The sequence below is a fragment of the Rhagoletis pomonella genome, unplaced genomic scaffold (assembly GCF_013731165.1).
Source record: "Rhagoletis pomonella isolate Grant_MI unplaced genomic scaffold, Rhpom_1.0 Rhpom_scaffold_00007, whole genome shotgun sequence".
Classification (NCBI taxonomy): Eukaryota; Metazoa; Arthropoda; class Insecta; order Diptera; family Tephritidae; genus Rhagoletis; species Rhagoletis pomonella.
The window spans coordinates 41,832,478-41,842,730 of record NW_023458561.1 but is presented as its reverse complement, the minus strand read 5'-3'; the positions used below and the strand labels follow the sequence as shown (position 1 = coordinate 41,842,730).

Below are 10,253 nucleotides of genomic sequence, written 5' to 3'. Positions count from 1 at the left end.
GCCATCTTAATGATTGTTGTTGTTATCGCTTATTGTGCTGGTCGCAAATAAGCTTTTTGTTTTTTTTTTTTTTTTGTTTCTGTCTACCCTTTGTGAGGTAGTAAGTAAGAGCGTATTAAGAATGAAAAAAGAAAGGGATTTTACTTAGATAATTTTTTTTTTAAGATTTTTTCACGCTGTTTATAGTACAGAAATATGCAAATGAAGGCAGCGCCTCAGCCATGATTATATTTGGGACATAAAAAAAAAATACTTGCGGAAAAGTAGTAAAACCAAAATCACCGTAACGAAGCAAAAGTCGATTGAAGAGAGCAGAAGGGGTTGTTTGAGATTCTATTTTTATTTTTTTTAGAAGTTGCCTACAAAGGGTTCAAAGGGTTTTCTTGCTTTTATTTGTGTTGATATATTGAGCTTCAAATCGGGTGTTTAATCGCGAATTTAATCAGGAAATTTAAACTGAGCCAATCTCGCATTTGTGCAAAGAATCTATAACTGTTTTGGTGTTTACATCATTTGCGCTTCAACTTTTGCACTTCACTTGCTTTTTTGGCCAACTTCCATTAAGGCAAACACTCACCTAAATAAACTCGCATCCAGTATATCTTCGCTGCTGTGTTGTGTTGACTTTTTTCGGCTGGCGTAGCAGTAACTATTAGAAAGACTTTCACTTTAAATAGGATTTTTTGTGGTATATGTAAATTTATGTTAAAAAACTTGTATTTTTGCAGTAAGTTTTTGATTTTTTAGTATTGTTTTAATATTCGGTTTTGTTTTTGTATTTCTTTTTTTATATCAAATATAAATATTTGCTTAATTTTATTCAATTCCTTGACTGTATGTTGCGGTTCGTTGTTTGTTACCGCCAAGCGTTAACTGAAAGACACTTCGATTTTCCTACATACATATATACACATACACATATATATAAACAAACACATGTATGCACACGCGTGCACGTAACGTGCTTTACACAAACAATTCCTCAACACTTCAATTTACATATTTGATTAGATGAGCCACTTAATTGCGTTTAAATTTCGAAACCGTTTCACTTTCTATATTCGTAACTATGTTTTTTTTTTGATCTACATACAACTAAGTAAATATTTTCCAATCTTGGCTAGTTTTTTGTTTTATGTTTTTGATTTGCTCAGCGCATACAGCAAATCTCACAGAAGCAACCGAAAATGGCATGAAATATGTAAAATGGAACTGCCACAAAAAACACAATGTAGAATACTATAATAAATATATTATCTCTGCTAGCGAAGCGTATATGTATGCAAGCGCGCGGGTGTCTTCTGTCCGTGCGTTTCAGCGAGCGACCGTACAATTTAGCTTGCGGCAAAATTTTTGTTAACCTTTTATTCACCTCAACTCGCGCTGTAGCTCGGACCAACTCTGCTCGACTACTCACTCAATTCAATTGTGCGACTGTGCAGCTGTGCGGCGGCTACACTATGCTTTGCTTTTGTCGTATTGTTAGCTGCATTGTTGTTTGCAAAAAGGCATGAAAAATGCACTTATGTACTACAACGTATACTCGCTAGTGGTATCAGCTGTTTTTGTTTTGTAGAGTTTTTATAATAGCGCAGTCGCACAATTGCTGCTGAAATTCTCTTTATCTCCAAGCAGCCGATAAAGAATTTCTCTGCGATTGTTGCTTAAATTTCATATTCGAAAATTGTGCTCTTTTTTCCAAATTTCAATATGCTCTTAAGTTGGTTGGAATTTTCGAAGTCTCATTTATCCTTGTGTTCGAACTTCGAAACACATTTGTTGCTTGCCATTCAGCGAACTTTTTCATTTCAGTAATCACTACTGACATGTAATTATCGCTTGTATCTGTAGGCTTCAACGCCGCCGCCTTTGCTACATCAAATGCTTGTATTTTTATGCCACTGTAGATATGTATGCATGGAGGTATATTAATACATATATGCATACATACATACATTAATAGAATACCTTAATAAATATGTGCAGAAATAATCGCCATGGCTGACTTGAGTATGTCGGCATCAATTGCACAATTTTCCGAACTAAATATCCAATTTTAATAATTTTCTGTTTTTATTACTTCTTGAAATTAGCATTTTATACACACAGTACGCATGGTACTGGGCGGCTACAAAGCATCGATAATTATTAATAATCAAAATATTTCGGATACATCAATAGAATCGTGGGCTCCGATTTATACGCTTGTGTAGTTAGCTTATTTCACACAAGGGCGTGTTTCACTAGGCGGCTTCTAAGAGTACATAATTAGTTAGCTGTGTTGGAGTTTTGGTATTATTTGCTATTATTAAAATTTCGTTTAAGTGCATTGCAGGCATTAAGTACTTTTTCCATGAAAAAATTTACACTAATTAGATTTGCAATAGTAAGCTTATACTCGTGCATACGTATTAACAAATTTAAGAAGGTAGCATAGAGACGTCATATGTTCAATTAATAGCCGTGCTAATCGTAACTGTGTGGGTAATCATTTGTTTAATGCAAGCACAAATATGATGAGGACGACCCACAAATTTGATAGACGCGTGTCAGTGATTATAGAAAATAAAAAATGTAGGATTGAATAAACCACCCATAGAATTGCGTATAGCGAATGCTTAGCCTAGCAGAGCGCTTTTACGTAATACATCAAACGACCAATACAAGAATGAAAGTAAAGATGAGTGCGTACATAGATAAAGAAAAGGATAAAGGCAAAGGTACAAAAAAAACAAAGATGCATAAAGATAAAAGCATAAATTAAGATCAAGCCAAATTTAAACACTTTACTTACATACACATATGTATAAGGGCAAAGGTGTAGGGGAATATGTAGATGAAAAAAATGATAAACATAAAAGTAAAAACAAAGATAAATATAAAAAAAGATGAGGATGAGGATACCGATAAAATTAAAGATGATGATAGAGGAAGAAAGATTAAAATAAATGTAATTATAGAGAAAAGGATATAGACAGAGGCCCAATCTGGAGAGTATTTCGGGATTTTAGAGATCTTCGAAATTCTCGGGATTTATCGATACCATAATCGATATTTTTATTGATTTCGTTATCGATTTTGTAATCGATATTTTTAACGATTCTGTTATCGATATTTTTTATCGATATTGTTATTGGTTTTGTTATCGATATTGTTATAGATTTTGTTATCGATATTTTTGTCGAATTTGTTATCGATATTTTTATCGATTTTTTTTTATCGAAACAAAATAACATAAATATAATTAGAACGAACTGGGGTAGAGGTAGGGATCCAGATAGAAAAAGGCAAAAAATATAACCTTAAGCAAAAGCATATGTATGTGTGTATGTACATATGTAAGTATGTATGTATATTGGTTATGAGACAAAATAGATACGTAACGTAAGTTTCAATTCTGCAGTATGGCCCAGGCGCACTTACTTTTTTTAAGTCAACCTGGCCAAATTTTTTTTTTTTTTTATTTGAAATAAGGGTCATTTCCTGATAATGAATCCGAATTAAACAAATTTTGGTATCAGATGAAAGAGGGCGAAAAAGCTCTTAAACAGCAATTACGACCGAAGGTTACCAACTCTATTTATATTTCTTTTTGTAATTTAATACAAAACAAATTCATGCATAAACCTGACCCAGGGTTTGTTCTATGGTAATTAAATACAAATTTTTATTGAAATATTTTCCACCTTTTAGTTTTAAAGCTATTTTAGCCCTCTTTCATTTGATACCAAACTTGTTTAATTTTGATAACCGGTTTGTTTATTATCAGGAAATTACCTTTATTTCAAACTTACAAAATATTTGGCAAAGTTGACTTAAAAAAAATAATAAATGTTATTTTCGTTCCCTCCTTCAATTAGGAATTATCTCCATGTTGTTTTGCGCTCGCATTTCGGTGTAGAACAATTCGCCCGGTTGTTGCTTTGGGCACCATTCTGTTGGACTAATCGTAGCATTTCAATAAAAATTTACTGCTGTAATGGAGTATATTAAATGTAGTACCCTTAATAAACAGTATACAAAATGGCGTCCCTGCTGGCGCATCTATACTGATATCTTGCGTTACAAATGAAGATAGAGCCCGTAAATCGTATACAAATTAGTTATAATTATAACGGTAATGGTCATGATAATGGCAATGGTAATGGTAATGTAAAGGTGTTGGTAATAGTACTGATTATGGTAGTAATACTGGCACTGGTGGGAGTAGTGCAATGTTAATGGTAATGGTAATGGTAATGATAAGGGTAATGGTAATGTTAATGTAATGGTAATAGTACTGTTTATGGTAATAATACGGGTATTAGTGGTAGTTACAACAATGGTAATACTAATGGTAATCATATTGATAATGATTATTATGTAGTAATGTAGTGGTTTTTGTACTTGTGGAAAAGGGAGTTTAGCTGGATAGAAATACCCTATGCTAATAGCAAAGATCCTTTCATAGCTTCAAATCGTCCGAACGGGATGACGTTTATATTCCAATTGTACTCAAAAAAGTTTTTGAGCTTCTGTGGGCGATCTATATAACAATTTTTAACTGAAATAGCACTAAATGTATTTGTGTCACATCATGGCGGCTCATCGGCGTCGGCTTCATCCCAAAGTTTGGTAGGAATGATATACCAGCTCGAAAAGTTTAATGCCAATCGGCATGATTTCCTTCATGTTAAAATGTTTCAATGGATCTACATAAGCAGCTCTTTCTCTGGTGGATGCATCTACCACACTCTCTATTTTTATATCAAAATGCCTATCAGGTGTGTAAGCATCAATTTGCTTGTAAAGTTCCCAAAATATTAACGCATTTTGTAACCATTTCGTTACGAATCTTCAAAGAAAATCAAGTTAGTGACACGAATACGTAAATAAATTTCTTTACGATTTCTTAAATGAAGTTCTGAAAATTCTCTTTACATCACAGCTTTATTTTCTTTCATTGCTTCACGGATTTTCTTTTGAAATTTCGTAAAAGAATCATGTGTCCACAGTGCAAATAATGTTTTCTTTAAGATCTCTACTATTCGCGTTAATCTGAAGTTAGATTGTGCCAGCAGCTTTGAATAATAGTCTGTCCCATCTGTAAGTACTACGGAGCGTATACGTTACATACACAATTGCGGATATATTTTATCTGCCTTAATTAAGCAGTCATATCATTAAACAAAAATAAAATAGATCGCAATAAAAATATGAGTTCTAAAAAAAAAAAATATCATTTAAAAGTAATAAAATATTGCCGTGGAATATTTTCCAATAGTATTCTTCACACATATAAATATATGTACATCTCGCCACCTAAATGTGAAAGCCCAAGCCAATCCCACTTTTTTTCAAAGTTTTGGTTTTGATGCAGTATGGCAGGTAATACGAAACTACATCGATTTTTCGTCTCTCCTGAACAAATTCAAAAAAAAAATGGACTTGGCACCTTTTCACCCTTAGGTGGCGATATATTAATTTCATCATGAAGTATGTATACACTGAGAAAAGAGTTTAGTTACGTCAACTAAATATGTTTCTCTCAAAATTTGATTTGGTTATAGGTATATCATTTGTTTATGGTGACTATTTTAATCTGGTGGTGAGAGAATTATATTTAGCAGACTCTTTCCTTAGTGTATAGTAATTTTCAAATGAGTTTCGAGTGTGCTAATAAAAATTATAAAATTGGATTTTTTTCGCAAATCATCAGCATTTGGTGGCACACTCTTGAAAATTCACAGATATTTTGTATTTGGAGCTAAAAGGCCGCTAATATTCACATTCCATTTGAAAACTTCCCAAAGTTATTACAAAAATAAAATAAAAATAATAATCATAATTATGATTTTTTCAAGTGGCAATGAAAAATGCTTAATTTCGGTATGCTTCAACCGCAAATGCAGCTAACACAAAATTGTGTTGATAAAATAAAATCCACATTGATTTGTTCTTACTTGAAAAACAAACAAACGTGTATGTAAATACACTGCCGGCAAGAAGTATTGACACAGCAAATTTTTCACAATGTATGCATAAATTTGTTTTCTAATATTTTTCCGCCATTTTTATACCTTTCATGAGCATGAAATGGTATTATAACTTTGGTCCGATGTTTGTAAGTACCAGAACAAAAAGAGATAGACACATGAAAATGTATACTTATATGATCAGAACGTCGAGCTGAGTTGATTTAGCCATGTCCGTCTGTCCGTCTGTCTGTCTGTCCGTCTGTCTGTCTGTTTGTATGCAATCTAGTCTCTCAGTTTTCGAAATATCCGGTGGGTGTATTTTTATAATGTATTAATCATTTGTCGGAACCGGAAGAATCGGACCACTATAACATATAGCTCCCATACAACTGATTGTCCAGATATGAGATTTTTCATTATAACTTCTCCATTTATGCAGCTACGAACATGAAATTTTGCAATACTTGCACCCATTATCAACAGAATACTTACAGTGAAAATTACAAAGATCGGGTCACTATAACCTATAGCTCCCATACAACTGATTGTTCAGATATGAGGTCTTTTATCATAACTCCTCCATTTATGCAGCTAGGAACATGAAATTTCGCTCCACTTTCACTCATTATTTACAGAATACTTACAGTGAAAATAACAAGGATCGGATGACTACAACATATATCTTCCATACATCTGATTGTTCAGATATGGGATTTTACTGTAAAACTCCTTTATTTGAACAGCTAAAACCGATAAATTTCGTAAGATATTTTATAAATAATAATACAAAGTCTACTGAGAAAATCGTCAAAATCTATGCGGTATAAGCTTTATCTCCTATAGCACTGATTGTTCAGATACCAGTTTTTGCCATATATCTCCTTTATGTAGGAAACTAAACCCAATAAATTGTGTTACCGGTTTACATACCGATCACATAGCGGTGAAAATCACTTAGATTGGTGTCATATAAAGTATATCTTCCATACCTCTGATTGTTTAGATGCGATTTTTTATATAAGTATGTAACTCCTCTATCGATGTATGCAGATGTATTCAAAAGCAGTAATCTGTCAAAGTAAAATTTGCAGATGTTCATGAAAGGTATGAAGCCTTCGGCATAGCCGAAGACAGCGCTGCTCTTACTTGTTTTCATAAAAATATGGTTCATTCTACAACATTCCATATAAAATATTTTCAGAAAATTTTTTTTTAAGGAAGAGACTGCGTGAAAAATTTGCCAAAAATCGATGATAATTCCTACTTACTTAAAACTTGTACTTTATTATAACAAAATTGATTGGGCTACAAACCTGCATACTCAAACAATTTCTAAAAAATCGGATTAGAAAGTTGAAAATTTGCACGAAAATTAGCTGAATTTTCGTGAATTTTGCACAAAGTTTAGGAATTATATGTTATTGTTTTTTGTTGTATAATGAACCACATTTTTGTAAAAATTTGCGGAAAAATATTAGAATTTTTTTTTGCATATATTGTGAAAAAATTGCTGTGCCAATACTTTTTGCCGGCAGTGTATGTATTCAAAAATAATCTTCGGAAGGAACTTGATAGTATTTGGAAGCAAAATCTATGTTGGCGCTATCAAAAAAAAAAAGTTATTAATTTACACCGAAATCTTAGACACAGACATATGTAAGCATGTACATATATTATATAAATAAGTGGATTATTTCGATATAAAAATTCCGGTTTTTCTGATATTCGAAAAAACGATTTCCAAAAAAAAAACCGCCCAATAATTTGAGAAAAACCGATAAAAACTGGTTTGGAAAAAAAGATTCAGTCACACTATACTGAACCGAACCGCGTCAATTTAACAAAGGCAGAATATTCGAGAAAAAGATATTTGTATTATTTGAAAGTTGTCTAGATTGTATTTAACGAAAGATATCGGTACTCGCGGGACCCGTGGTACAAATCTAAAAAACGTCGAGACTGGTGGGTTCGGGACCTAAAAATTTAATGTCTATGCATGTAATGTTGCACTCATGCTGCTATGCAACCACTTCATTGCAATTTTAGTGAAGCGTGCTTGTTTAGTGGCATTAATTATGCCCCCCTCCACCCTTTTTATCGATGGCTCTTAATAGCTGAAGATATTCAAGTGTGGTAATTTAGATTATGTTGATTTGCTGCATTTATGTAAATTTATTGATTTTGGTTTCAGTAATATAGCTGCTAGCTATGCAAATTAAATTATTTACATATGTACATATGTAAATTTTTGCTGCCACAAGATAATATTTGTAAATACATACATACGTCTAATATTGCAAGATAAATATAGTTTCTGAGTATGTGCAAACATAAGCAAATACAAGTAGTACATACTCGTATATGCAAATATATATATAACTTAAATACTCAAAAGCAATCGGTGATGTTACGGATGATTTATGCTATCGTTATTTGTACTACTAAATAAACCGGTGGCAATAAATTTACTCTTTCTTAGTTTTGGAATTTAGTCAAGCTTTCGTACTCAAATTAGAAAGATGATACTGCTTTTCTTAAGTATTAAGCCATTACTCTTAAACCACAATGAATAAAAAAAAAAAAATGTTCGAACGGCAATCTTAGAGCAATATTTTTCCATCGGAGTGATTTATCAAATTTTTTAGTAGCAATGGCGACGCAAATTATCACAGATCGCAAAAGAATGGTAAAGTTTGCTGGCTGTAGCATAACAAAGTGTAACACTGATCATGAACTTTTTAAGTGACCTAGTACAAATCGTAGGGCTGGTCGAGTAATCATAAAACTGCGTTTTAAAATTTTTCTAACGCCCTCAAATTCTCAACTTATTCTTAAGAAAACATTATTACACGACTTGCCGCACTAAACAATTTTCAGCTCGGTTATTTTTTACCAATTTTTAGTTTTTATATGGCTTTGGAAAGTAGAAGTTTTGTACTATTTAAGGAATTCACTTTGAGGTTTCAGTAGTTCGTATGTAAAAATTTGATTTTGTCTCTATAAAGATGTCATAACTTCATAATTTTTTTTTATCGCTTTTATTAACGGTACGTAGTTTTACTTCGAATCAAATATTCTTTGCGAAGTAGTGAATAAAATACAATTTTTATTTTTTATTTTTTTTTTTTGAAATTTTGGAAAAAAGTGCTGTAGTCCACTGTAGTTGTGAATAAAATACAATTTTTATCTTTATTTTTTTTTTGAAATTTTGGAAAAAAGTGTAGTCCACTTCTACAACACTTTTCCAAAATTTAAAAAAATAAAAATAAAAATAAAAATTGTATTTTATTCACAACTTCACAAAGAATATTTGGTTCGAAGTAAAACTACGTACCGTTAATTAAAACCGATAAAAAAATTATGAAGTTATGACATATAAATAATAAAAATTTGTCTAAATTTCAGATTTATTCCGAAAAATTTCCAGCTATTTATAGTGTGCTCGGAAAACTTTTTATCTCATAAAGAGTACAAATATTCTTCCTTTTAAAGCCATATAAAAACTTAAAATTGGTTAAAAAGTAACCGAGCTAAAAATTGGTTGGTGCGTAAAGTAATGCGAAAATGGTTTTATAAGAAGAAGTTGAGTATTTGAGTTGAATAAAATTTTGAAAACAATTTCGTGAATTACTCGTCCACCTGTACTAGATCACTTAAAAAGAACGCGCATTTTTTTATTTTTATTTTGTAACACCGTGTAATTAGCCTTTCTTTCGAACAAAATGTTTATTTATTGTGGTGTTCGCTTACTGTACCACACTGAGCGTTGACACTATGAATGGGCCACAAACACTTTTATACATTGCTCTTTGGAATGAGAAATTATTGACTCACACTTGTATATTACCAGCCGTTTTTTGCATTAAAATGTCATAAAATTTTCAAACAATTACATTCGACATTAATATTCTTCTTTTCGTTTAGCGATTAGCAACTTGGCTGAGTTAAATAAAGTCGTTTCCTTTCTGTACCAACAGACGACAACTGGTAATGGCAAGTGAAGCCAACTCCTTTTCCATCTGGTCTTTCCTTCGAGGAGAAAGCTTTCCTATTCTTCGTTGGGTTATTAGAAGCGAATGCGTTTGTATTTGCGGACTTAGATGCAACTAAACATCTTTTAAAAATATAAGTAAAATTTGATTATTTAAAATTTCTGCCAGCATGTTGCATTTTGTAATTTTTAAGACTTTATTGTAACGCTCTTGTACCTCTTTAGATCGTATATATTTTTATGGAAGTAAAATAATGCTTTTGACGTAGAATACGTCTTACCTTAAGGTATGGGGGCTATGTTCA

General features: G+C 32.0%; 1 protein-coding gene across 1 annotated transcript in view; it reads right to left on the bottom strand.

Moving 5' to 3' along the window:
* Nucleotides 1-742, bottom strand: part of LOC118743833 (5-hydroxytryptamine receptor 2B-like) — a 74,893-nt gene extending 74,151 nt beyond the window's left edge. The window contains exon 1 of the mRNA XM_036476596.1: nucleotides 578-742. The gene's annotated coding sequence lies outside the window, so the exon portion shown is untranslated. The remainder of the gene's footprint in view (nucleotides 1-577) is intronic.
* Nucleotides 743-10,253: the final 9,511 nt, after the last annotated feature.